Genomic DNA, 27,996 nt, shown 5'->3' with positions numbered 1-27,996 from the left:
AAAAAATATATGTGTTTTCATAAGACTGCCATTTCTCAGAACCTTCAATGATAAATATAAACTAGGTGGCTTCAACTAAAGGGAAGAAGTCATCTTGGGCTGCTTTGCTTGTGGGTTTTTCTTACGTTGAGCTTGAAAGAAAAACCTGATGGAGATATCCAAGTCTAGTATCAAGTTATTTCTGTCTTTTGGGCTGGAGATGGATGTGACACAGCTGACTACACCTAGTCAGTTGCCCCTTGTTGGAGGTGGGTCATCGCAAACATGGCCAATGGGAAGCTGCAGTGGAGACACTTAAGGCTGCAAGAATATCAGCTCTTCATGTCACAGTCAGCTGCTCTGGTCTGTGAGCCTCTGCCAACTTTGTGGCTAATAAGCTTTTGGCTCAGTGATGACGCAATGGTGCCAATGACAAAGATAAACAAGGTCCTCTGCCAGGAGCAAAAGCTGAAATCTTTCTGGTAATTACAACCTGATATGTGCATGGCCGCAGGATCGTGGGCCATCTTCACCACAGCAATTTACTATCTATCTGTAATGACTGAAGGGATTTTATACTATACTAGAGGCCCGGTGCACGGAATTCGTGCATGGGGGGGAGGGGGGGTCCCTTCAGCCCAGCCTGCACCCTCTCCAATCCGGGACCCCTCGGGGGATGTCCGACTGCTGGTTTAGGCCCAACACCGGGGATAGGGCCTAAACCGGCAGTCGGACATCCCTCTCACAATCCTGGACCGCTGGATCCTAATTGCTCACCTGCCTGCCTACCTGGTCACCCCTAACTGCTCCCCCCTGCTGGCCTGATCACCCCTCACTGCCTCTGCGTCCCGACCTGATTGCCCGTAACTGCCCCCCCCCCCCAGCCTGGTTGCCCCTAACTGCCCCCTGCTGCCAGCCAGGTCACCCCCAACTGCCCCCTCACTGCAAGCTTGGTTGCTCCTAACTGCTCCTCCCCACTGGCCTGGTCACCCCTCTCTGCCCCCCCTGCCAACCTAATCGCCCCCATCTGCTCCCCCTGCCAGCCTGGTCACCCCTCACGTCTTCCCCCCCCCCCCGCCCCTGCGCCAGCTTGGTCACCCCACACAGCCTACTTATTTGGTCATCCCTCACTAACCATCCTGCTGGCCTGGTTGTAGGCAGCCATCTTGTGAGGGTGTGAGGGTCAATTTGCATATTACATCTTTATTATATAGGATGTTGGCTGCCATGGGTGCTGCATTGTAATGAATTTGTCAAGGCAGAATGGCCATTCCCTTCTTGTAATTTCCCAGAGCAAATGGAGTTGGAAAGGAATAAACGTTAGGAAGAACACCCATGGAGCTCAGCCTTTCTCAGTAGTGGTCAATCAGAGATGCACCAAATTAAGAAAAGTTGGTGATGAGGGCATTTTTTTAAAGGGTGGGAGAAACTTTGCTTCTCTATTTTATTTGGAAGATTTCTGTATTTATCTAGAAATGGTTTTGAATGCTACTTACAGCAAGCTCAATAATGAAGGTTTATTATTTTATTCCATGATAAGAAGTGCTACATGGATGTATTTTGTGATTACAACTTCTGAGATGCATCAAGAAGATAGGCTATTTCTATGTTTTCTGTCCCTCATTCTTAGCATGTTACCTTTTTCATTTTTGCTTGTTGCTTCATGTGCCGCCAGCCTCTTCTACCAAGAAAGGAGCCCGGTTGACATGGCTCAGTGGTTGAGCATAGACCTGTGAACAATGAGGTCATGGTTCAATTCCTGGTCAGGGCACACGCCTGAGTTGCCGGCTCAATCCCCATTGTGGAGCATGCAGGAGGCAGCCGATCAATGATTCTCTCTCATCATTGATGTTTCTATCCCTCGCTACCTCTCCCTACAGATCATGGGCCAGAATTGGGTCATGTGGCCCCTCCAACCTTTAAGGGAAGCTGGGCAAATGAATGTCTGTCAAAGAAGACCATTGTCATGACAGTTTAGACCAGCCATGTTCATCTCCTAGAGCTGGGCTGTCTATTCTCACAAATAAATGGGGTTCCATTAGTAAGAAAGGAGGGGACGTATTGGGTAGATAACAGTGTTTCTCAGGACCCCTTGCTGTGACAGACTCAATGGTCTGCAGATGTGGTTTTTACCTGGTGTGGGATAGAAATACAATGGGCTCCATCACTCTTTGCACATATTCCTGCAGCCTTGAACACCTTCTTCTCCTTCCCTCCCTCTTCTGAACTAACCTCTCCTTCTGTGCACAAGGAGATTCCTAGTAATTCCTGCTCATCCTTTAGGTTCTACAGAAATCATCTTCATGAGACCTTCCCTGGACCCACATTCCAGTGTTAGACACATCTATGCCTGCTCCCTCAACAAACTCTACCCTGGCCTGTATCACACTGAATCATAGCTGTCTCTTTTCTTATCTCTCTTCACCTGAAAGCCAGATTGGGTTTCTTGAAAAGTTTTATCCGTATATGTCATATTCTATTCCCAAGACTGAGCCCAGAGGCTGACACAGACCAGCTGAATCAAAGAGAACTCCAAACAAAGTTTTGTTACATGTTATAATTCCTTGAGAAATGGTGTTGCTGGATAAAGCACACACAGAAAACTTTGCTGTGTGGGATGGTAAAAGAGCATTCTTTTCAAGGAAGAAGCGCCCTATCTCAAAGAGAAGACAATCCAGTCTGGCTTTTCTACTTTTGTCTGCCGTCTTCTAGAACCAGCAGACATCCTCAGTCCCTTCACCAATACCAGCTCTCCAAATGTATGCGGAGGAGGGAGAGTGCTCTCATCCATGGGCCATCTCTGAGAAGGCAAAAACAGCCTGAGCTTTGGAGGTCTGAATGTTGGCAAAGCCATGGTCACACTCTACTAAAGAGCAACATTGAGTCAACCTGTTAATGAACCTCGTTGATCATCAGGTTGCTCATTGGTAGAATGAGAATAACAGTTCAGAGGTTGTTTTAAGTATTAAATGATGCTACAGATATAATGTGCACAGCACATGGTAGATGCTCAAGAAAGTATTATGAATGTCTTATATCTTCAATGATACATATACTTTTATCAGATCAAAGTTTTCTTTTTGCAGATGTTTTCACTTCCCTAGAATCAGAATGTTCTATATCACACAATGAAGTTTGGAAATGTTTTAGCTCTATATCATGCACATATCTAGACAGCTCTATATAAAAAAGAAAACCTGGTGATAATTATATCCCTAGGTTAAAGGAAAGGTCTTAGGAAATCCCCATAGCAACCATTGTATTTTTTTACATGTAAATCTTTTAACTTTATTTTTATTGTTTCCACTATTACAAATGTCCCCATTTCTCCTCCTTTGTCCACTTCCACCCAACTCCTGCCACCCCCACCCTTCCCTCTGGCCAACACCACACTATTGTCTGTGCCCGTGGGCTATGCATATATGTTCTTTGGCTAATCCCTTCACCTACTTTCATCCAGGCCCCACTCTCTCCTCCCCTCTGACAGCAGTCAGTCTGTTCCACGTATACATGCCTCTGTTTCTGCTTTATCAGTTTATTTTATTCATTAAAGTCCACATATGAGATGATATAGTATTTGTCTTTCTCTGACAAGCTTATTTCACTTAGCATAATATTCTCCAGGTCCATCCATGCTGTCACAAAAGGTAATATATAGTAAAGTTATATATGTTCTAAATGTATGTAAAATATTCATAATTAACCCTCATTCATTCTTTCATTGAGATATATATATCTCACATACCATTAAAATTCACCCTTTAAAGTTTAAAGCATACAATTCAGTAGATTTATTATATTCTGAGTTGCAACCATTATCACTAACTGCAGGATATTTTCATCATCCCCAAAAGAACCCATGTACCCATTAGCTATCACTCCTCAGACTCCCCTCCCCCAAGCCCTTGTAACCACTCATCTCCTTTCTGTTTCTATGGGTTTGCCCATTTCAGATATTTCTTATAAATGGAATCATAAATATAAGAATGTGAGGTTTGATTCCTAGACTTTCAATTCTATTCTGTTGACCTATGTATCAGTCAGGGAAACAGAACTAGTAGAACACACACACACACACACACACACACACACACACACACACACACACAGATTTATTGCAGAGTTGGCTTATGCGATTGTGGCAAGTCTGAAATTCACAGGGCAGACTGTGAGAAAGGGCAGGCCAAAACTATCAGGCACAAGTTGAAGCTGCTACACACAGGCAGAATTTCTTCAGGGAAGCCTATATTCTTCTCCTAAGACCTTCCCACTGATTGAATCAGGCCCATCAGATTATCTAGGATAATCTTCCCTTCTTAAAGTAAACTGATTATAGACTTTAGACACATTTCACAAAATACCTAGACAGCAACACCTGGATTATTTTTGACTGACTAACAGGGGACAGTAGCCTAGCCAAGCTGATACATGAAACTGACCATCACAGCCCACATCTCAATGCCACCATGGCATGGTCTTGGTAGTACAGCTTTGTGATGTATTGCAATCAGGAAGTGTTTCCTAACTTTGTTCTTCTTTTTTCAAAATTGTTTTGGCTATACTGGGTTCTTTGCATTTCCACATGAATTTCAGAATCATCTTGTCAACTTCTGCACCCACATTCATTTTACATTAAGATAAATTAATGAATCAGTAACTTTGAAATCTAATCCATGTGACTTAAGGAAGTGGGCCAAGACGTTCTGCTTTCTCTCTGAGGATCATTTCATGTAGTTGTTTTATACAAGCACCAGTGCATTCCACCTGCCAATGTGAAAGAGTGAAAAGACACCATGGGCATCAATGGATTAATATGACATCCATTAAGTAATTTCAGTTCTCACATACCATAACTTAGTCTCTCTCTCTCTCTCTCTCTCTCTCTCTCTCTCTCTCTCTCTCTCTCTCTTTTTCTGATGGTTAAAGAGAAAAAGTGGCATGTTCCACATTTGTTACTTCATGCGATTATTGGTGACAAAACAAATGGTATTATCACTTTCGTCTAGAGGGTGAAATATCCTCTCAAAATCATTTTGTTCGGTTACCATGAATTTCTTAAATCTTGACAAAGATCCAAGCCCTGTGAAGTGACTGTGGCTGGAGAGATGAATAAATGTGGTTTCTGCCCTTAGGAAGCTTGGGGCAACTATCAAAGCAAGCACAGCACAGACACAAAGAAGAAACCAGAGCCAACCCATCTTGCTCTTTGGCCAATGGCCCATTTCTTTACCCAAGTATCAAATATGTATTCCCTGCCCCCATTGACTGGGCCATTTTCTAGTCATGGGGTTGACTATTTCTTTCTTAAATTTCTTTTTTTTTTTTTTTTTTTTTTTTTTTTTATTTTTCTATTACAATTGACTTTTTCTCAAAAACAAGCCAAGCTGGTAGGGAGTCGTTGGGAAGTCTTGTGCTCCTTCAGGACAAGAGGGTAAGCAGAAGGCCCTGATAACTAACTGCAGCTTGGCCCAGGTCCTCCTCCCTACTCGGCCATTTGGTTTTCTAGGAAGGTTTCTCAACTCCCAGGCAACCTGAAGTGATTTGTGAAACAACAGGTACTGTTAATGGCCACTTGCTTAGAAAAATTCCGAATTAGCAGTTGGCCCTTTTGAGGCTTACTTTGAGGGCTCCTCATCTTCTCTGGTCACTGGCTTTGAGAGTTCTTGCAAGGAATGGAGCTAAAAGCTCTTAGAAATGGAAGAAATAAGGCTGCACTTTACAGACAAGCTCTCTTCCTTCTTTTCTCTTTTTAATCCAATAATCAGATCCCTGGGAAAGCAATATGATATTGAGGTTAGGGGTTGAGAAGTTGTGTCCTCTGCTATTCAAAACTGCACCCACAGTTGATGTGGGGTCTGGGGAAAAAAAGGTGGTTTTTGAGTTTTGTTTGAAGACACTATGTTCCTTATGCCATTGTGTGAATAAGGAAGTTTTTAAAGGACCACTGAAAACACACCATTTATAGAACAATGCTCATTAAGGTTAAGCACTTTAGTATAAAAGGATGGTTTTGGTTTTGTTTTTCTCAAAATAAAGATGGTCTGGGCATAGATGTTGATTATTCTTGAGATTCTCCAACCAATGAGGCAGAACCTGGCACCCTCCCCTGACCAGGCCAGTTTAAAATCAGCATGAATGCTGTGTAATCTAACCAACAGGATTGATCAGGTCAGGTATTAAGGGCTAAATGGATTAAACAAAAGACATTTCCCTTGTAACAAGAAGGAAAAACTTCAAAGGTGGGATTTGTTCTTGTTATGACAAAGAAAGTGGATTTGCAAACTGCCTTGAGGAACACCCCTCTGTGACTTTCAATTTGCTTTCCTCCTCTTCTCTTTTCCCCCTGGCTCCTGGAGCCCTCCTCAGGGTAAGAACTTCAGGTTAAGAAGATCAGATTGAGAATGATTTTATTTTGTTTGTTTTTAAAGACCAGGCACAAGCCCTGATCAAATGACACCCATGTCAGGGCACCTTCTAGTTCCCATTGCTCAGCCGTGTAACAGTGGCAGTGAGCAGGTGACACAGGGAGCACTGTTCAGATCCCTCCAGCAGAGTAGACAGACTGAACTCTCCAATCTCGATCTTGCATTTGGCATCAAAATCCCAAGAAGAGACATGCAAACAAGAAGCAGGGTATCCTAATGAGTTAAAGAGACCTATACTCCAGGAGAGGGATTACCACACCTCAGTGCATAGACTTACTGTCCTGTCTCAGAATTGGCCACATTGGGCTTTATTCTTAATACCCTGATGCAATGTTATAATAACTTATTGTAATAGCACATATGTAAACATAGCTTATCTACTGGGAGTTCAAAGCATTTTGTATTCTCGGTAAGATATATGTGCATATATATTCACATACGTATGTATATATAACCAATGTATTCATCAGTTGTTGCACTCAAACATCATTCATTGCCTCTATTAGTGGGAATGACCAGACCAGTTAGAGCATAGGTTGCCCATATTTGTGGTCTGTGGCAGTCTGTATTTGTAGGTCATGCATCTGCGACCATCCAGGGGTCAGCAAGTGTCCCTGCTGACTTTGATTTGGCTCCATCCCATGTCTAGAGTTAGACTGGCTGCAGGTTGATCTAGGCTGGTGTGACTGGGATGAGTCAGCCCTTGTCAGGCTGGTCTCGGCACGGTCCCGTGGTAGTGGCAGAAGTGCAAGGGAGAGCAAACCAATGCACAACCCCATTTCAAGCCTCTGGTTGGGTCCTGTCTACTAACATTGCATTGACCAAAGCAAGTCACACGGCTGAGTTCAGTGTCAAGGTACATAGCGATTCTTAAGCTCTTAGACAGTCTAACACTATTTACAACCTTGGTTAAATTTCAACTTAAAATCACAAGTTTAAATCAATTTCTGAATCACACATTTTAACACTGGAATTACAAAACTGACCCATTACTCTAATAGGATAGATTCTCTTAAATATCACAAGTAGTAATATGTATCAAGTATCCACAGATTCCTTTCCACTCAAAGATACTGAAATTACACAGTTGAGTCTCTTAACACTTATACATTTCATTCTACCTTCCCAGAGTTAAAAGACTTGAGTTATCTCAAACCATGTCGTGGATTGAGATTACTTAATGAGACAGAGGTCCCAGGCAGGACAGAGACAGGATTCTTGTCAGCAGTCTGGATGATATTTCTTCAAACACCTGATTGGAAAACGTTCAGAGTTGAAGCTGGTAGGACTTTGGAAAACTATGAAAGCATCTGAGCTCCAACCTGCAAAGGCGGCTTCAAAGTCTGTTTATCAAACCAAATGATGATGGCTTCAAATGCTACACAGACTTATTTTCAGAGTTATTGGAAGGTACCCCTCACTTGAGGACATTCCTGTTTCAGTTCTGCCTAAAATCATTTCCAAATGGAATTGTCATTCTGGCAGGAACACACCCATATTACCACTCTGTACCGTGGCAAACAAGTGTGTCCTCAAATCATCATTCTAGGGTCTGTGAGATGACAGTAATGATGTGTCTTTCAGGGACTGGCAGAGGGACTCATCCCAACAATGTCTTGCATCCAGAATTGGTTCTTCATCATCTAAATTAGACTTAACCTATTTAGGTTAAATCTGGTGAGCATTCTTCTCCTGCCCCCTGGATGAGAGAGAAGACCGCCTATAGATCTCACATCTCTAATTCCTCTGATTGGGCTGCCAGTAATGAAATGAGAGAGAAGCTCCCTGAATCATTTTTAATCTGAGCCTTTTCTCTGAGGAAAGGTCCCTGAGGAGTTAATATGTCGCTAAGTAATTACTAATAGATCTCCATTGCTTAGCAAGAATTCTACACCAAAGGCAGGGTAATTCTATTAGAAAATGAAACCACAATATTGTACAGTTCTGAGGCTTCTAAATGTGTATTTAATTATCCAGGTAATGTAATTATGCAATCAGTTCTAATCTGATATCAAGAGTAAGTTCTTGGTGTTGTGTTGTGGGTTATTTTTTTTTTGGGGGGGGGGCAAGGTTTTGTGAAAGGGCCATGCAATTAATATGACACACTTAATTACTGAAATGTAAAGATATCGTTGCAAGAATATTTCACCATCCAAGCATGTACACTGCAGTAGCTGCTTAGATCTTTGCCATTACTAATGTATTTGTGGCTTCTTATCTTATAATGACCCATGGTAATAATTAGCCCCATGATAGAACAAAGACATTAGCACTGTTTTGCAAAGCTCAATTCTGCACATGATTCCACAGAACAGAGAAACAACAAGGACTTCGATTCCCTTAAGTGCTCATAGGAAATGTTTTAAAAATCTATCATGAAAATCTACTGAAGCATACAATTTCAAATATGTGCCTTACTAGAAAAAGAAAAAAATCAAACATATGTAATTAAACTTGTATATTATAAGATAATATATAATTACATAGATAATTATATAGATAAATTAAATTTATATATGCAATCGTATAAATAAGATTCTTCTCTTATAGCCTACTAGAGGCCCAGTGCATGATTGAATCATGCACGTGTAGGGTCCCCTACACGCTTTTGCTTTCAATCGCGGGGGAGCTGGGTGCCTGTCTGCTGGTGCACCAGGCCTTTCAGAAGCCTCTGGTGCGGCGAAGGCTTCTGAAAGGCCTGGTGCCTGAGTGGACAGGCACCCAGCTCCCACACTTTTGCTTTCTATCGCGGGGGAGCTGGGTGCCTGTCTGCTGGTGCACCAGGCCTTTCAGAAGCTTCTGAAAGGCCTGGTGCCTGAGCGGACAGGCACCCAGCTCCCCCGCTTTTGATGGTCCGCGGTGGGACGTGAGCTCGCTGCCCCAGAGGCCCCTTCTGTGCCGCAGCACAGCCATGGCGCAGACGCTGAGCTCCAGCCGCTGCTGGCGACGCGAGCTCAGCGTCCTGCCGGCCCAATCGGCCACCCCGGCCACCCCGAGTCCCGCCCCCCCACCCCCCCGCGCCTCCTGGCCAATCGCGGGCATAGTGAAGGTACGGTCAGTTTGCATATTTGTCTATTATTAGGTAGGATAATCACTTATAAATACAGACTTCAAAAGGTTCCTTAAACAGTAGCCTTGATTCTTAAGGCTAATATCTACTCTACCACAATAGTTATTTAAAGTCCTTTTTTTTTTTTCAGGCACACCTCTACCACATAAACAAAGTCCCCTATGTGCTTTATTTCACTTTATTTTCTTTAATATTTTAGGTGTTTGCACAATGGTCCCCTGAGAAAGAGCATAGTAGCTTAAAGAAACAGGTAGCGCAGACAAGAACGTATGTGCCAATACATTCACCTTTTTGTAAGCCTTCCTTTGTCTTTCTTGAACTGAGAAATTTTCCAAAGCCTTCCGTTATCACTTTTGAAATTAAGTGAGCTTACTAAAAATGCCATTTCAAGTCAGATATTCTTCTCCGTTGTTTCTCCTTGCTTGTTTATCCCTTTGGCCAATAGCTGTGCAAATGATTTTTCCCCCAGCACGGGTAGAAGTTTGATGTGTGGTTGTCATTATTTAACATTGTTTGAAATCTTGTTCCTGGAGGACAAGTATTCAAGATAAGTGAGCTGGAAGCGTCGGGAGAGTGTGTGTCCTTTGCTGATGGGGAAGCCAAAGGATGGAGCAGTGCAGTGTCTGGGTTGGAACCAGAATGCATCTTCTTTAGAGTCAGGAGAGGAACTTGCTGGCATCATGGTTGGGAATGAATTAGTTTTCTATTGCTGGGAAGCAATGACCACAAACTTAATGGTTTCAAGCTACATACATTTATTGTCTTCTATTCATCTGGGTGCATCAGGCTGAAATCAAAGTGTCAGCTGAAGCCACAGTTCTCATCAGGGGCCCAAGGTCCTTTTGTGGACATAAACCATTTCCTTGTGGTTGTAGGAGTGAGGTCTTTGTTTTTCTGTTTCTCAGCTTCCAGAGGCGGCTGCAGGTCTTCAGCACGTGGCCCCCACAGGCAGCATAATCTGGACGTTTTCTTTCCTCCACACCATCTGGAGTGCATCTCTGTCTTCCTCTCCTGTGACCGGCCAGAGAAAACTATCTGCGTGTGAGGGGCTCATATGGTTAAATCAGGCCCACTTGAGTAATCTCCCTATCTTAAGGTCAATTGATGTGGAACTTCAATTACATTTGCAAAACCCCTTCAAAATAATAACTATATTAGTGCTTGATTGAATGACTGGGAGAAGGAGCATGTATACCGGGGGCTGGGAAACTTGGGGACTATTTTAGAGTTCTGCTCCTCCCTCCCTACCCAGGGACCCTTTGATATTGCTGTGGTACCTGAAACTTCCTCATGAGAAAGTCATTCCTTTGGGCGTAAGCTTTATATTTCCAAGACTATGTTGTAAAATAAAAGCGAATACTCCCTTGACTTCTGAAATACCATTGTTGAGCCCCTGCTATTTGCCAGGTACTATCTATTATCCTATTCTTCTCAGTAATCCTGTGAGAACAGTGTTATTATCCCCATTTTATAAATGGGGAAACTGAGGATCAGTGAGATAAAAATATGTGCAGTCACACCACTGTTTATGGATGGGGTTGATGCTCAAATTTATGGCTGACACCAAATTGATTTTTATCGCCATACCACTTTACCTCTCTATCAGCCAGAGTGCTGATGGAAAACAAATATCAGCTGAAACCGGTTTGGCTCAGTGGATAGAGCGTCGGCCTGCGGACCGAAAGGTCCCAGGTTCGATTCCGGTCAAGGGCATGTACCTTGGTTGCGGGCACATCCCCAGTAGGGGGTGTGCAAGAGGCAGCTGATCGATGTTTCTAACTCTCTATCCCTCTCTCTTCCTCTCTGTAAAAAATCAATAAAATATATTTAAAAAAAAAAAGAAAAGAAAACAAATATCACACTCAAAGAGGTGCAGTCAAAAAGAGCTTAGTTAGGGGATGCTTCATAGAGGTATGGGTAGAATTAATAGGATTGACAAGAGGAGGGAGCAGCATGAGCCCTGGAGCATGTGTGGCCAGGAGACTGAAGCCAGGAGTCCACTTTGCTGACTGCCATCGGCCTCTCAGAGTGTGTGCACATTCCCACCCCAAGTATGAGAGGCTGGTATTTAAAATGTGTGTTTTTGTACATCCTGGCTCCTAAACCAAACCAACAACTTCCTCTGGTGCTCAACCAAAGATATAGCAATTCCTGTTCCAATCCTAATGAGACTGGCTGGTCTTATTCAGAAACAAGTATGTTGGAATCTATAGATTTTAAGAAGCCAATCCCTCTGTACAATATGATTCTACCATAGCAATTGCACATATTCTGCAAAGGGAGAGCATCCCTTCATTGAATTGAATGAAGTATTCTCAACCATTCTGTTCCTTCAACATTACATCAATATTTATTAAGTGCCTTCCATGCATCAGAACTACATGAGCAAGACGTGTGCCACTTCTAAAGGGCAGAAGCCATTTGGGTCCAGGCAGTCTGGCTTTATGTCCCACGTCTCCCTTCTCCCTGTCCAGCGCCTTCCCTAGTCACACTTCCCCTTCAGGATCTAGTGATTCATGCTTTCAATTCCTGCTTGACAGCTGTCACTAGCAGAAGCACAAATCATTTCATTGCCTCTCTTGGGAATATTTGCCTCCTGTCTGCCAGCAGGGAGGGCATGCTTCCCAGGTCAAGGAACCTTCCCCTTGACTCCTCAGATCCAATGGTATCTGCAGCTGCCCACCGGCCTGCACACAAGTTGTGGCCTGCTGAAGCAAGTCTTAAGTGTTTCCAAAAAAGGTAAGCCAAAAGAAACTCAAATAGACCCAAAAAGTGTCTTGCCTGAGCAGCGAAAAGGAGGAAGCAGGACTCATCTCTCCTCCTCCGAGAGGCCATAATGCTTTCAGGCCTCAAAGAATGCCCCAATTTATACAATTCACTACTACTACAGCATTAAGCCTGAATGGCATTTGGCGGCAGATAAAGTCTCTCTGTGTCACACAGCAGAGGGCTGTGTAGCCCGATCTTGTTTAGAATTACATTTAAAACCTGGAAATCAAATGATATGTCCAGATAACTTCTGTGGTAAACCCCTAACCAGTTATGCTTCAGGTTAAGCCTCTGCATTTCTAAACAACATGCCTTTATTCTCTCCAGGCCAATACTCGGACCTTCCTGCAGGCAATATCAAGTAGCAAGAGGCTGAATGTACCCTCTGTGAGAGCATTAAAGGATAAGGGCCAAGAGGCAGGGCCTCTCCGCTGAGCAAATCTCCATTTTTGATATATCTCCTCAACACACACACATCAAATTGGCTCATTCCTCTTTGTTTCTTGAGTTATTTTTTTTTAATTAAAACAAGTAAACAAACCTAAAAAAATCCACCACTCCATAAAAATAGAACTCTTGGTTTTCTGAATCCCTTTCCTCCATCTCTCACTTGCCCGAATCTCTTCTGGTCATTGAATGGCGTCCCCTTGCAGTATCTTGTTTCACAAAATCGCAAAGTGTCAGCGCACCAGGAAAATGGACAGACTCTCTTGGTGGCTCTTTGGGGCAAGAAAATAATCCAATCCTGACAACAGAGATAGAAAAAGGACAAAACTTGTTTGTGTTATTTAATCCTCATTTTATCGCTGAGAAAATTAAGGCCTACAAGAGAATGCAATGTCTTAAGCAAGCTTGACAATATGGCCATGATGTTGATGGGGGTTGTGCTACTGTCTGTCCCTTGTGAATGAATCCCGTTTCCTCTGGACATCCTTCTGGCCTTCCCTTCTGCCTCCCACAGAGGAACCTTTTCCATTAGGCCCATGTGCTCACGGTCACACTGGGCACCAGAGGAGTCTGTAAGCATTGACATCGGTTTCCTCGGGCTGTGGGATCAGCTTCCATTAAAGATCAGAGCTCATAAATGAGTTGCTAAGACTTTCTGCTGCACATGCTCCCCCAAAACACTGTCTGATGCAGAGAAGGGGAAGGCTAGGCTCCGACACTGAGCATGTTTCAGTCTACCAGGGCAGGGACGTGGCCTCTGTGGACTTCCACCAGGCATCATCTTCTTACTTTACAAGTAAGGATTTTTTTCCCCCCTTCGGGTGGAAAAATGTTTCAGTAGATTCTCTTGCTAAAAGAGTCATTTAAATATTACTGGTCACGTCACATTGTAGTTGTTTGAAAATAATTATATCCATATCACAGACAGTAAATAATAGATGTGCGTTCACTGACGTTTTATTCATGTTCTGTTTTAATGTGGCAAACTTAGAAGTCATTTAATCTCCCGGTAAATTAAAGTGGTGGGGGGTTCTCCGCACAGAAGACTGCGAGTCATTAATTCCGGGCAGTCTTCCTCTTGTACAATTAGTCACTGTTTGCAGCTGGAAATGTTTTATTAATTTTCCGTAGCAGTTGATTTTCCACAGTTTTCTCAGTTTAAATTAAGCAGTAAGAGCTGCTGTTTCTTCTTAAATAAATTTTCTTTCCACAAAAATACATGCCTCTGGCTATGTCAATTTTCCCATTTGATTAAAGTGCCAGCAGGCAATTAATAACTTAATGCATTTTAAAGTACTTTTGGAAAAAGTAATTTGAATAGCCAAACTTGTGCATTTAAATTGATTGTTGCAGAAGATTTAATGGGCAATTGAAAATCCTAGAACCTTGGAAAGGACGAATGCAGCCCAGCAGCCATGTCTGGGGGACTGTAGGGTGGTTGCCATAAAAGGCCCACAGCTGGCACTCACATTTTGGCGGGGGGGGGGGGGGGGAAGGGGGGAGGAGGGGGGCAGGTGATTACCACTTTTCAGGAGGTTGAAGGAAGAAAGACAACCTCAAAAGGGTCTTCATGGGGGTGTATGGAAGACTCTAGGCTACGATGGTGTGGTCTGAGTGGGAAAGCCATTTAAAAAGCAATAAGACAACCTGGGTAAATCTCACAGACATTATGCTAAGTGAAAGAAGCCAGGTACAAAAGGACAAATCTTGTATGATTCCATTTATGAGGTGCCTAGAGTAGTCAAATGCATGTAGACAGAGGGTGGAATAGTGGTTGCCAGGAGTTTGGGGAGGGGAGAATGGGAAGTTAGCATTTAATGAATGCAGACTTTCTGTTAGGGGTGATAAAAAAGTTCTGAAGTTAGACAGTGGTATTGGGTGTGCAACATGATACTTAAGACTCAAAGGAGTTAAAAGGGTAAATTTGATTATATATAATATAAATATATATTACCACATTTTTTTTAAAAGAAATGTAGCTTTTTCCCAAGTTCAAGATGTGGAGGCAAGGATGTGCAAATTTTTGTTATTTTCCTGGGTCTTTCAGGAAGAATCATGACCAACTGTACTGACAACACAGGAGCCAAAATTCTGTATGTTATCTGTGAAGTGGATCGAGGAATGGCCCAAAGACTTCCCTGAACTGCTGTGGGTGACATGGTGATGGCCATAGTCAAGAAAGCAAACCAGAGTTTGGAAAGAAGGCACACCCAGCTAACTCAACCACAAAAGTCACCTTGAAGAAACACTGTTTCTTTATTTTGACCATTGGGTGGGGATCATACTAAATGGTAGTAAACAACAGAGGTGAGATGAAAGGTTCTGCAATCATAGAACCAGTTGCAAAGGTGTCTGCAGACTTGTGTCCAAAGCTGAGGCATTGCATCATTCTCCAATGGGTTTGTTTAAGAACACCTCACTCCATTAAACAATTATTTGCTCCCCTACTCCTGCAAAAAAAGAAAAAAAGTAATGACGACATTCAGAGCAAATGGGTTTCCTTTTTTTCTTTCTTTCTTTCTTTTTTTTAAGAAAACATGCTCCAGTGTTATCTATAGTGGAATTTGAGCTCCCACTGGTGAGTTGTATGCCTCCCGAGGTTCGGTTAGGATTGTTCCCAAACCTGTTTGCACCAGGCTATTTTAATTATGCAATTTAATTAAATATTATGTAAGCCAATGAAATGTGAGCTCACAAAGAGTTGTTTCTATGAAACCCAAGTTGAATGCCTTAGTAAAACTTGATAAAACTGAGCCATAAAAGAAATATTGCAGATGTACTAGGTGTGGACAAAGTCAAATGAGAGCCTGGGGGAAAATTGTAAAAATAAAAAAGCATTCTGAACTGAGGTTGCTTTACAGTTGTTTTTACATTTTTACTTCACTTGATAAAAACTAAAACTGGAAACCAAGGATGAGGCACTCTGGACATCTTCTAAGCCTAGATGACCAGAAACTCCAGCGGACTCGGACCCAAATCAATTGCATTGGATAAAATAACATTCACCGAATTTCAAGCATCCAAAGCAGGGAGCCAATAATCATTTTAATGGCAAAGTCAATGGACTGGTAGTAGCTGCCTAGTGCTGTGTTGACAGGTACCCTGACGTTACATCTGGACTTAGCATGCATGCAAAGAATACATTTTCCATGGGTGTGAAAGGGAAACAATGAAAAAGGTGCCACATATTCACCATGACTGATCTAGAAAAAAGATAAACACAAATGAAAAACCAAACATTCTAACTGCTGGTTATTATTTTTAACTCTTTGCCAGATCTAAGCTCAAGTCTGCTTTTATTCCCACAAAATGGCATGAGTCATCCAGTGCACCCTTCTTGTTTCAACCCTAGCACCAGCTCCTCATGGTCACAAGTGACACGTGACAATGGACAGAGACAGCAGGGGAGTAAGGGTATGTATGGGAGTGGGGTGGGGGGGCAATGGGAGGATATGGACACACATGTAATACCTTAATCAATAAAAAAAAATTGGGAAAAAAAGAAAGAGGCATTCTCTAGATGGACACTCTGCCATCTTTTGTATGCCATCTCATGTTCCAAAATGGCTTCTCAAGTCCTAGCCATGATGTGTACCTTCCAAGCAGAAGGAAGAGTCAAAGAATAGTATACCTCCTTCCATGAAAAAAATTAATCTAGACACTGCTCTTACACCCAATCAAAAAATTAACTCAAAATGGATCACAGATCTAAACAGAAGATAGAGAACTATAGAAGATAGCATAAGAGAAAACCTATATGACTTTGGGTATGGTGATGCCTTTTTAGATACAATACCATGATCCATGAAAGAAATAAGCTGGACTTTATTAAAATTAAAGGCCTCTGCTCTGTGAAAGACAATACCAAGAGAATGAGAAGATAAGCTACCAAAAAGTGGGAGGAAATATTTGCAAAAGACCAATCTGATAAAGGACTGTTATCCAAAATATACAAATAACTCTTAAAACTTAAGAAAAAAACCTGATTTAAAAATGGGCAAAAACTTTAATAGACATGCCATCAAAGAAGATATAGTGATGATACAAGCATATGAAAAGATGCTCCACATCATATGTCATCAGGGAAATGTAAATTAATACAATGAGATACCACTACACATCTATTAGAATGGCCAAAATCCAGAACACTGACAACACTAATGCTAGCAAGGATGTGGAGCATCAAGAACTCTTATTTATTGCTGGTGGAAATGCAAAATAATAAAGCCACTTTGGGAGAGTTTCTACAAAATTATACATACTATTACCATACAATCCAGCAGTTTCTTTGCGATAATTTTGTTTAGGGAGTGCTAAAGGCTGCTCTTACCACTATCACCTCCCCACCAGATGGGAAATGTTCTGTCTTTTCCCAAGAGGCAAGTTTATAACCCTCTGGCAAGTTTATCTTATTCTGCTTCCTAGGGGAGTCCCAAACCATCCCATATCCTTCTACTCCATCTCCAGAAAATTTCTAGACCAAGAATCAACTCATCATTCAACCCTAAAACAGAAAAGAATGCAAATTTCTAAGTATTTTTTGAAAAATGTTTAGAACTAAAGTCATAATAATAGATAATATGTAGAATTTAGTAGGGTTACCATTTTCTTTCTGCCATTTTTGGAGTGTATTTGGTGGGGTGTTTTCTTTTTTTCTTTTTCCCCTTCCTTCCTTCCTTCCTTCCTTCCTTCCTTCCTTCCTTCCTTCCTTCCTTTGGTCATTACAAAAGGGATTCAAAGTTAGTGAATAATTTCTGACAAATGCAAAAGCTCTAAGTCTCTGGAACTTTGGTTGCTGATATAGAATGCCCCGTGCTTTGGGCAACAGGACACAGCTATCTGCTGCAGGCTCTGGCATCAGGCATCCTCCAATGCCCAGGTCCCTACCCCAGTGCCAGCCAAGGGTGCTTCGGGACAGCACCTCCTCTCTGCCTTTCCTAAGCTTTTTTCCTTCTGCGTTGTGCCCCTGCCAGTTCCCCCTGAGCTCACTTGCATTGATTCCTGAAATCATCAATATACAAGCTTTTTTTCTTTACTGCTTCAAATATTAAGCATGGGTAACTTCTGAAAAGTTAAATGGAAAAGGTGAGTTAACAGGCTATTGGATATATAATGTTCTTTACTCTTGGTTGAGGGAGAGAGCATTCTAAGCAATAATTTTAAATCCTTTCCAATGAGTACCTTGAAGAAATGAAAAGGAGTAAAAAAAAGGCAAACGCAGTGGAGAGCATTGAAAACTAAGCTTAAATAACAAATAATTTATTCTATAAAATCATACAAAGTACTGGAAAGAATTCTACACAGTCAATTTGTTTCCCCATGTAGCAGCTGAAGAGGTAAACAAAAATGTTGAATTCTATATTAGAGAACTAATATAGATTTGGGGGTGGCATTAAATACTTGAAGATGATGAATCATTGCCGCAAATGGATTGGCAAAGAGGTTTAAACGATTTTTAGTGGTATGAAAACTTAATAAAATGAAAACATTGGGTTTTGCGCAAGTGATAAGCTTCTCCCCCACTTCTGCCAAAAGAAATGAACACTTTCCAATATTTATAGAGACCACCAAGCACTGTGGTTAAACCGGACTCTGGAGCCAGACTGCCCAAGTTTGAATTGCAATTCTGTCACTCTGAGATATACATCTTTGGGTACATCAACTAAATGCTCTGCCTTGGTTTCCTCATCTGTAAAATAGGGACAATAGGTCAGTCACTCATGTGAGTGCTTAGGATATATAATGTTCTTTACTCTTGGTTGAGGGAGAGAGAATTCTAAGCAATAATTTTAAATCCTTTCCAATGAGTACAAGGCCAGCACACAGGACACTATGTATCAGCTATTTCTATTTGCTACACATGCATTCTTGGCTTGTTGGGTAGCGCCATCTTTGGGACTGTGAGCTCTGGAGGAAATACATCTGTCAGCATGCTGAATGCCTTAGTCTTCACAGAGGGATGCTTGCATCCCATGGTTCCTCATTCTTTAAAAAAATTTTTTTTGTTAATTGACTTCAAAGAAGAAAGGAGAGGGAGAGAGATATAGAAACATCAATGGTGAGAGAGAATCATCGATTGGCCACCTCCTACATGCCCCACACCAGGGATTGAGCCCACAACCTGGGCATATGTCCCACTGGGAATTGAACCATGACCTCCTGGTTCATAGGTCTACACTCAACCACTGAGCCATGCCAGCTGGGTGGTTCCTCATTCTTGGAGTGTAGGGAGGGGAGTGTCTTCCCATCTCACTCCCACTGCTCAGGGTGCTCCTATCTGTGGTAAGAGGCCCAGTGGTCATCGGTTCTATCCTCAGGACTTCACTCAACAAATATTTATTGAGTACCTGCTATGTGCCCAGTGAGGTGTTAGTAACACTGAGATTGGTAGGCACTACTTCCTCTGGAGACCAAGTGAGACACAGTGAGAAGCAAACGAATGGACATGGCACAAAACGGACGCCATGAGAGCCACAGGATGCACCAGCCAGGCTTGGGAAGGATCGGGAAAGATTTTATCCAGAAGGTGTCACTTAACTGAATGTTGAAGACTTGTGGGCTTCTCCAGATAGACAAGAACAGATGAGGCCGAAGAAACGAAGCACCAAAGTGCCCAGTTGGGGAACAGCAAGTCACGTTCTATGGATCTTACCCTGGTCTTGGGTGAACCCTCTGGCAAGGCTGTGACGAGCCCATATGAGCTCTTTCTAGTGAAGAGGACAGAGTTCTATGGATGAGTGAGAATAGGCAGGACCGGCCCCCATTGCTCTCTGGCTCTCATAACTCTTGTGGTCCTGCACTCTGGCTCTCGTAACTCTTGGTTATACCAACTGTTGTTTTTCTCCTCAAGGTCAAGGACTGCATGTGCTTTCTCTCTATGTATCCTCTGGGATAGCATATCAAATTGAGGTTCTCAGACTTCATCAGCATCATAAGGGGAACATTTTTAAAATGCAGCTCTCTTTGCACATCCAGCTCTGCTGAATTAAAGTTCTGGGGTGAGTGCTGGAATCTTCATTTTTAATCAGATAGGGCAGGGCAGAAACAGACTTTTAAAACACATTCCCCAGGTAACTCTGATGTGTATCATAGTAGAAGAAACCATTGCTGAAGGCCTAACAAAGAGCCTGGCATATTACTTACTAAATTTTTTTTTTAGTAAGTAGATATCTAGGAGGGTAATAGGGTGTAGATAGAGCAGAGGAATGGAAAGCCGCTGGGGGTGACAACGGGCAGCTACTTCCATCAAAAAAAGCACTGACATCCTGGGATTGGGGAGGGGATGGGTACAATGACGCGGGCCCTTCTGAATATTCTGCTCCCCAATATAGCCTCTCAGGACAATCCTTGACTCAGAGCCCTCCTCTGCCCCTTTCCCCAGCTTTTTCTTGTCCTTGTTTTCCACAGGGTAACTTTTCCCTAATTGCTTCTCCAGGAAGGGTTAGCCACACATTTAGGCTAGCTACCCTTGTAGCCCCGGTGAGTACAGCGCTGGCATCACTACAAGCTCACGGTTTGTTGGGGTTTGCTATACTCTGGTTTCGCATGCTCCTCTCCACTCCTCTTTTTAAAAATAGAAACGTTTTTCCTTTAGACCTCTGCAGACCAGCTGATGAAGCAGCCAACATTTTCAACAGGTGATAACAGACAAATGTATCGAAAATGCCAGGTAAATAGATCCAGATGAATATAGTGCAAACTCCAGGTAAGAGCCATGTAAGCACAGTCCTTCCAAAGCCATGGGGTTCAGCCTGGGCTGCACACTGGAATCCTCTGGGGAGTTTTAAGAGTCCTCCTGCCTGGTTCCATGTCAAGAGATTCTGAGGTATTGGTCTGGGTGCAGTCTGGGCATTGGGGATTTTTTAAAAGCTCCTGTGGGAATTCTGATGTGCCGTCTGAGTTGAGAATGACTGATCTAGAGATGCCATCTACTGAGAAGTTCTAATGGTAATCTTCAAGCATCCCGACAAGTCAGTCCGTGGAAGGGTAGTTAGGGCAGGAGGGCATCAAACCATATCATTAGGGCCCAGAGCTGGATTCAAGGGTGGCTCAGCAAAACAGGCGCTCAAAACCCTGCTGTAGCAGCTTCAGAACTGGAAGGAGATGGAGAAAACTACACTTACTAGAACACTTTTCAGGCTGGAAAGAATTCTTTGATAAATCGTTTGAAGTTTAAAACAATCAAAACCCCAAATGGCATGCTAGGAGGGGCATTTGAGGGTTTCCAAACTAAGAAGAATGAGCTTGGTTAACCACAGCTGTGTTTTGTTGGATGGGAATTAAGGAATTTTGCAGCCAAGGCCGAATTGTTGACACCAGCCGTTGGTGTTCTCCAACCTTCCCACCGTAAGCCTTCAGCCTTTTCTACATATTGAACCTCAATGTAAAGAATATCAGTTTGAAAGGAATCCAAGTTAAGTCCTCTTGTCTCGGTCTGGACCTGCCCATCTGCTCCTCTACCTCCATGTAAGAAAGCCCCTGGGCCAGACCTCCCCGCTGCAAAAACAGACAGACAGACGTCCAGCCCAGACTGCCGGTGATAATGAAGGGGAAGCTCAGAAGGATGCGTTCTCAGACAGCGTTTTTATTACAACGATGATAAAACCTGTAGCCAATTTAGGTTAGGTTTTCTAAATTGTGTGCCTATTAAATGTTTTCCCGACATGTTTTCTATTTTAAATATTCCTTACTAATGCTGATACTTAAACAACTTTTAAAAATGCATATTAAGTCAATGCTTAACCTTTCTCAAGAGATACAGAAGTGTCATCATTTGCAGCAACCTGGATGGAATTGGAGAACATAATGCTAAGTGAAATAAGCCAGTCAATGAAAGAAAAATACCACATGATCTCACTCATTTATGGATAGTAAAGAACATTATAAAGTGATGAACAAAAAGATAGATACAGAGACAGTAAAGCATCAAACAGACTTTCAAACTACAGGAGGAAAGTTAGGGAGAGGTGGGGGAGTTATGAAATCAAACAAAGGACTTGTATGCATGCATATAAGCATAAACAATGGACACAAAACTCTGGGGGGTGAGGGCATGAATGGGTGTAGGGTGGGGGAGGGTAATGGTAAGATCTCCACATATAATACCTCAATAAAAAAATAAATAAATAAATAAATAAATAAATAAGAGATACAGAAGTGAAAGGATAGGTTACCTGACAAGGGATCTTGAGCAGAAAGGAGCATCTTTCTGGCATTTAGTCAGATGACAAGGCAATAAACAGCTAGAATCCCCAGTGAAGAGCCGACGTTCTCCTAGCTGCCATCTGAAGTAGGCCTGGGGCCTCGGTGCAACCACACAGCTCAGTGCATGTTCAATATCATGACCCAATTTGCCTGGGGTGCTGACAAAGTGGTGTCTCTTCTCTCTAGGAGTTTATAGCCCTAATGGAGAGAAGGTACCTTTTCCCATACAGTACCAAGCAGTTACATAGCAAACTATATCTCTAGCACAGATTACAGAACATATGCCTATATTTTAACTCAGTTATCTCATTGGCAAATTGGATAATTAACCACATGGTTGTTGCGAAGTGAAATAACTATCTGTCATTGAAATGAAATATTTAAGCACCTGAACACAAGAAGTGTTATTTCTTTTCCATATATTAATCAATGAGAGAGAGAACTTAAATATCACCAGGTCTAGTATCGTCATGTTAAAGGTAATGAAAGTGAGCCCTGGAGAGGTTAAATGAATTGCCCAAAGTCACACAGCTACAGAGAGGCAGAGCTAATCACTAAAGGAAGGGACTGTTATTTTTCTTTGGATTTCTCACAAAGTGGTTGCCCAGGCTCTTCAAAATTCCACATTGCCCTCCAAAATGAGTTCCCCAGAACACCACCTGAGGCCGTTTAAATGACAAAACGCTAGTCCCTTACCTAGGTTTAAAGCCACATTCATCTGTTTTCAGTTGAGAAAGCTGCTAATGGCTCTTACCATGCCTTTCCCAGTTGAAGCACAGAACCAAAACATTTGCAGCCTGAGGATTCCCTCCCACTGCTTGTAGATCAAACACAAACAGAAACAGTGGGAGGCCAGGCCATCTCTAACTGAGAGAATCAATATCAATGAAACAGACAAAATCCCAAAATCTCAAAATAATGAAAACAAAGATATCCAAGTAATAAAATCTGCTAGAATCACAAAGACAACACAACTCCGATCTCAGCTGCTCGAAGAAAGTGTCCATTAACAAGGGATTAACACAAGGGAAGTACACAACCAGTCAATAGGAAATGAAAACATTTCACACAGTCTAGTTGCATTTGAGCCTACCCTAGGATTAGGGGTGCGGGTGTGTTGAGATGCTATGGTTCTGACTGGAGAGAGAGTCTCCGGAACCCTTCAGCCAGATAGATACCATATTAAAGAAACATCCAAAACTGCTATTTGTTGTACTGAAAATTTGGAACTGAGAAGCCAGAAGATGAGGCAAAGCACTGATTAACTGCTCTTTGCTAGCTTTGTCTGTTGTAATTTTCAAATTAAAATTTGAAAGAAAGCCTTGGAAAGAATGTCTTGATCACTGTAGTATCTTTTAAAATATGCATTTTAGTCAAAGTTCCCAAATGTAAGAGCTTTAAGGAAGGGAGGAAAGGCCAAACAAAACAATAACAACAAAAAACACCCAAAAAACTATAGAATAAAATGTTATTAGCTTATCATAAAATGAGTAAAATGCCATTTCCATGCCCCATGTGAAGACAATGTGGCCATATTTCAAAATAAAATCATATTTTGGATGAAATTGGAGGCAAATATAGAAAATTAATATAGTTGACCAGTGGGCATAAATTATTACAATAATTATACTCTTATAATGTCAGTGATATTCTAGTTAATAGCCAAGTAGCCCAGAGAGTTGAATTAAAAGTATGCTATTTATCTGATAAAACTTAAAAAGTAAAACTTTCTTTTTGCTTATTTTATTTGTAGTTATAACTACATCCATTTGATCAGCATATCTGTAACCAAGTGCAATGATTTCAGATAAAGTGGATCTAGTGTGTGTGTTTGTTAATCATTAGCAATTCCCAAGAAGATTCCTAATTTAAGAAACTGCCTTGGCCTGTGAGCACTCTGGTCTCAATCCAGAAGTGGCTTAGCGTGAAAATGTGCGTTACACCCTGGAAATGTGTTACAAAAAAGAGACCGGAGGAGAGGGAATGGCCAGACTTTGAATCCCTCATAAATGTTGAGCCAAAATGGGTTCAGACCATGTTTACTAGTAATAGAAAGTCTTACCAGTGATCACCAGTAGCTCATATTTCACACATGACAGATCAAGACAAACACTTGATCTACCAAGGGACACATTAAAATGAGACTATCTCATAAAAACTCTGACTAAGCCATAGGGTTTCCTTATGATGGACTTGTCACTATCCTAGAAGGAAAGTCATATTTATGATGGCTTCACCCATTCCTTCCAGCGCTCTGCAAGAGGTCTGGTTCATCAACGGCTGTCTAAAAGAGTCTTTCTTCCACCGCTATTACGTATACACGTGTGTGTATACACAGGCTCACAAAAATGATTTGTTTTCTAACTACTAAAATATTCCCCATTTCATCTATTAGCATCCCATGTCTCCTAGGGAAAAACATTATTTCAGCAAAAAGCAAAACTTAGTCCCAATAATTTGCTACTTTAAATGCAAAGGATTTGAGGCAGGTGTTTGGGGCTAAAAACATATTAGCAAAGACTTAGAAGAATAGACAAGAATACTTTTGGAATTGTTTTCTATATCTAGCTGTCGGGAAATCTTTTCATGTAGATGGTCTCCAAATCTTCTACAAACATCATGTAGCAATGTAGCAAGGCCTAGCATCCTGCCTTTTTTTTTTTTTTAATTTCCCTAAGCAGAGACTATTTTCATGTTCAACTGATCAGCAGCCAAGTGTGCTGCATTCACCATCATCCATGAGGAATTATAAGGTGACCCTCACCTATGGCGTTTGCAGCACGGTATCTGTGAAGATGTGGGAGAGAGATTGGCTCAACATGGGAAACTAGTGGAACCTGAAGTGGTAGGAGGAAGTGACTCAGAAGTAGGAGATGCTTGGTGCATGGAACGAGAAGATAGCAGTGAAGAAGAGGAAAAAATGTGAGGAGAAAATAGAGCGGTGCTCTGACATGATGGTCAGCGAGCACAGGAGAGAACAAATGAAGAGATGGAAGCCATGAAAGTGGAAGATGAGGGGACACTCTGGGAAGGAATCAGAGTCTGAGGATGAGGAAGATAATGAAGATGAGATGGAGCCTCGCCTTAAACCAGCCTTCATTTGAAAGAAGGACTGAGTAATAGTTCAAGAACATGAGGCTGAAGCAATGAAACAGAAGGAGTTGGAGCAGAAGACAAAACACATGGCTGAGGAGAGGCGCAAGTACACACTCAAGATTGTAGAAGAGGAGACCAAGAAAGAGCTGGGGGAGAAAAAGAGATCCCTGGATGCACTGAATACTGATGATAAAAATGAGAAGAAATATGAGGCACGGAAACTTCCAGAGATGAAGAGAATCAAAAGGGACAGAGGAGATTGAGAAACAGAAAGCAGAAACTGAATGCATGTGAAACCTGACTGAAGAAGAGAGGCCAGCTGAGCTTCGGACAAATGGCAGTTATTACCAACAAAGCTGCTAAGGGCAAATATAAGTTCTTACAGAAGTATTATCACCGGGGTGCCTTCTTCATGGCTGAAAATGAAGAGATTCAGCACACCTACCCTGGAGGATCATCTCAACAAAACTCTTCTTCCCAAAGTCATGCAGATCAAGAACTCTGGGCACTCTGGTCCCAAACACACCCACCTTGTGCATCAGGACACCACCTCCTCGGACAGCTGAGGGCCAAGAGAGTGCCCAGAACATGAAGTTCTTTGAACAAAAGGCAGCTGGGGTACAAGATGTATTTGAGTGGCCATCTGCCAAAAAGTGGAAAACTACTTAAAGTTCAACTACTTATTCTTCTGGCGGTGGGACATGCGGGAAAGTCTCAGCATCTGGGCCTTGAATTCTTTTACCATTATTTACATGGCCCATGTATCTAGCCTTTTGGACCTGCTGCCATACTTGGGACTCTGGGCAACCCAGTCTTTGAATGTGCTTTGTGAAGTTTGGACTCATGCTTAGAAACCCACAGAAAAGCACCATCCAGCTAGGATTATTCCCACTTAAATCTATTTCTGAGAAATCTTAAGATTTCATCACTGCTCTGGCTTCCCAAATTCACTTGGGTTGCTTTTCCCAGCCCCTTAGCTTGGGTCAGAAACAAGCGCATGTATGTGAACAGTGTGTTTTTTTCTACCTTACAGGAAATCTAAGCTCATTGAAACTTGTATTTTTGGCTGGAGTCCATTTTTCTAAGTGAACATACATTTTTAATCCATTTATGAAAAGAAAAAAAAAAAAGTGGAAGTCTCCCCTATCTACAGGCTGGTGACTAAACTACCATTAGAACTTAATTTCCTCATCAGTTTTTTACTCATATTTTTCAGCCTGGAGAAATTTCAGAATTTCCCAACAGAAGACACAGAAGCATGGGGAGAAGATCCTCTTCCAGAGGAAGAGGGGGACAGCATCCAAAATAAATTCCTTCCACTTCAGCACAGCCTAAGGCCATTGCCCAGGAAATTATCAATTTAAATAACAAGGAAGAAGGGAGTGAATATTTATCAAGTGTCTACCTCACAAGTGCTTTGCTGGGAACCTTATATAAAAGCAATCTTAACTATCCTTTTTAAAATAACCGTGTACTAGGCATTGTACTAATTGTCTTACCTATGTGTGGGGGGTTTTCCAGTTTATTCCCATGACAATGTGATCAGCATGTAGGTAGTTATCTCCATCCTATATAATAAAAGGCTAATATGCAAATCGACCAAATGAAGGACCGACACAGGAGCTGCCCCCTGGTGGTCAGTGCACTCCCACAGGGGGAGTGCTGCTCAGCCAGAAGCTGAGCTCACAGCTGGCAAGCCCAGAGGCGGTGGTAGGAGCCTCTCCTGCCTCCACAACAGCGCTAAGGATGTCTGACTGATGGCTTAGGCCTGCTCCTGGCGGGGAGCGGACTGTGAGAGGGCGCAGTCAGTGCTGAGGGACCCTGCCCCCGAGTGCATGAATTTCATGCACCAGGCCTCTAGTTTTACAGAAGAGGAAATGGAAGCCCAGAGAAGCTAAGTAATTTGGCCAAGGTCACACAGCTAGTTATTCTAATTCCAGCTAGAACTAGAGACTGGAGCTGCCAGACTGCGATATGGCTGTTTGCTCTTTTCCATATGCACCACAATGGCTCTCAACAGGCAAAGCTCTCCATGGGAAAGATCGCCATTTTCTATTACTCTTCATATGCCCAGCTCTAGTCCATTCCTCACTCATAGTAGGCACTCAGTAAGTGAATAAAAGTAGAGAAAAGACTGGAGAAGAGTAGGTATGGTGTGTTAATATATTGCAAAGAAGCAAGAGAGGGGAAATAAGAAACAAGTGGGTGTCCTTCATAATTCAGAGTGACACCATGTTGCACCATTTCTGGTCGGCTGCATTTAATGATGCCCAATTTACATGGTCAGAAAGCAAGTCAACTGCAGCGACCATCATTTTGTGAGCCTGGTTGGACTCTTCTTACCTGCTGATTTCCATTAAATGCTGTTTAGAAAAATAATTATGTGACTTTGCCCTGTTGGCTTTAAGTATAAATAGTCAGTTTGGCTGCTAAAATATAATAGTCAAGGAGTGCAGAGAGACAAGCAAATTTTTTTTTAAGATGCTTTAACTGAAGACAGGAGATACTAGATGGTTTCTCATTGCAATCTGCCACATGTGCGCTGCTCACTCTGCTGGAGGGGCTGTGCCATCCATGTCACAGAGCCATCAGTCATGGATTATGGCTGCAAGGGGTGCCCGGTTTAATCTCATTTTTGAATGAATTAATATTATTAGTTCTGACAAATTAATGGTATTAAATGTGCAAGGTGAGTATGAATAATGTCTACATCTACCTATTACTAAATGTGCCTCATTCTTGTGTAAGAAAGCTTATTGAACCAAGTCTGTGGAATCAATCCTCTATTCTAAATTCTAAAATACCTCCTTAGAAGCCTTAAAAAGATGGCGTACTACACCTGTGAACAAGTGTTTAAAGATAGAGATTTATACTTCAGTCCATGTTGAAAGTGGCTACAAAACAGTCCACCACCAGAGAAAGCTATGACACTGTGGTAGTTGATTACACAGCCTTAGAAATGTCATCATAAGTATATTGTACCCAAGAAAATCTATCTTCTATAAA

At 42.1% G+C, this 27,996-nt stretch overlaps 1 pseudogene; it reads left to right on the top strand.

Annotated features, from left to right (window-relative positions):
• The first annotated feature begins 264 nt into the window (after positions 1-264).
• LOC103283924 (microfibrillar-associated protein 1-like) lies at positions 265-25,659 on the top strand (annotated as a pseudogene).
• The last annotated feature ends 2,337 nt before the right edge of the window (positions 25,660-27,996 follow it).

Source organism: Eptesicus fuscus, chromosome 5 (assembly GCF_027574615.1).
Source record: "Eptesicus fuscus isolate TK198812 chromosome 5, DD_ASM_mEF_20220401, whole genome shotgun sequence".
In the NCBI taxonomy this organism is placed as follows: Eukaryota; Metazoa; Chordata; class Mammalia; order Chiroptera; family Vespertilionidae; genus Eptesicus; species Eptesicus fuscus.
Note: the sequence above shows the minus strand (reverse complement) of the source record. Positions and strands in the feature narration are given on the sequence as shown.